Source organism: Pinus tabuliformis, chromosome 3_1, assembly GCF_031772625.1.
Source record: "Pinus tabuliformis cultivar Carrire ecotype Pingquan chromosome 3_1, CPIR1, whole genome shotgun sequence".
Classification (NCBI taxonomy): domain Eukaryota; kingdom Viridiplantae; phylum Streptophyta; class Pinopsida; order Pinales; family Pinaceae; genus Pinus; species Pinus tabuliformis.
In genome coordinates this window covers 106,502,410-106,504,133 of record NC_142301.1, presented here as the reverse complement: position 1 = coordinate 106,504,133, position 1,724 = coordinate 106,502,410, and positions in this window count along the sequence as shown.

The window sequence follows — 1,724 nt, the reverse complement described above, 5'->3', positions numbered from 1 at the left end:
GACCCATCTATTCATTGGTTCATGTCTGGTTATATAAAAGGCTAACCACTATATATATGAGGCTAGGGTCATTGTTGGCCCTCAGTTTTGGTCTATTTTTGCTTAAGGAAACTTACTTAATCCTTATATTTTCCATCCATTTTCCATCACATCCATCTCATTTTGATGTATTTTATGCATATTCTAGTATTTAATTTTAATTTTGTAATTTCTAGAAGTTTTTATGAAAATTGAGTTTCAAGTGCAATTTTGGACAGAATTAGAAATTCCCGTAATAGCTATGTGGATGACATATTTGCAGGACACTTGGGCTCGAGCTGGATGCATGAATGGAAAGCTTGGGAACTAGGATTGAACTAACTCCAACTGGTTTGGTCAGAACAAGCTTTATTAGGCTCGGTCAGGGCTGGTCAAACATGAGTAGTCACCCAGAAAATCCCTAGGAAATAGGGCAGTTTTATGATTTCATGGGATTGTCCATATTTGTAGTGATGGATTGGATGGATTCGACTTAGATAGATGGATATGAATAGATATAGTTGTTAGAGAGACTTTAGATTAGTTTGTTTCATGATCTTCTATTTAAGCCAAAACTTTGAAGGCTTATGGGATGTAATTTTTATATAACTTTATGCTGAGACATTTGAATATTGGAGATTAATTAGAAGAACTTGTTCTACTTTCATTTTGCTGTTCATTAGTGTGGATGAGTGCTTGAAGTTTCAGCATTTGATAGTAGCCTCAAGTGTGCAAGGCAAGGGTGGAGGGCCCCCACTCCAAGCTAAGTACACTTCATTGTTAAACTAGCTTAATTTTCATGAACTAGTTGCTTTAGATTTGTTTACTTGTTTTGTTTCAGATTTTCTTATTTGAATTAATGTGTGATGATTGTTGAATGGATATTGGTTTAATTCTAATCTACATATGAAGGGACACATAGGAATTTAAGTTAAATTCCCCTTCTATTTGATCTTGAACTAAAACTGAATTTCATTCTCCTTTTCTTATTTGAAGTTATTTATGCATTTCTAGTTTGAAGCAATGGTGATTATGATAGGGTAGAATTGTGAAGAAGGACAATCTGGTCCTCCTTAGTTAGGAGCCTTTTCTTTTACATCTTCTGCATCATAAACCATTGTTAATTAGTGATTTTAGATTTCTCTTCATGAAAGTAGTATTGCAGGGAAGGACAACCTGGTTCTCCTAAGTTAGGAGCCTCATCTCTCACATATTACATAAGTGAATTAGAAATTGTTAAAATAGGTTTATATTTGTAATATGTACTTCCTTAACTCTTCAAATTTTATCTTCTAAGCTTGGCTACATCTGATATCCATACACTGTGGATTTGCCTCCAAGTTTTACAAACCCGAATTGATAATTAAATACTTGTGTTAATTTATGTTAATAAATTAGCCCAACATTTTGGCGCCGTTGCCGGGGAGGCAATTATCAACATAGTCAAATAGAAGATAAACAAAAACACTAAAAATCTGATAATTTTTTTTAAGATACATTTCTCTTAGTTATGTTTCTTTATGCCTAGAAATAGAGATCCTAAAAGTAGATTCCCAAAACAAAACCCCCAACAAAAAAATAAAATTAAAAAATAACTACAAAATCCATTTGCAAGACAAGATCTAAAAAAATGATGTTAAAGAAATCATTTAGAGAAGGAGGGTATGTCACCAAAAAACTATTCTCAAGTCCTTGTCCTCAATTTA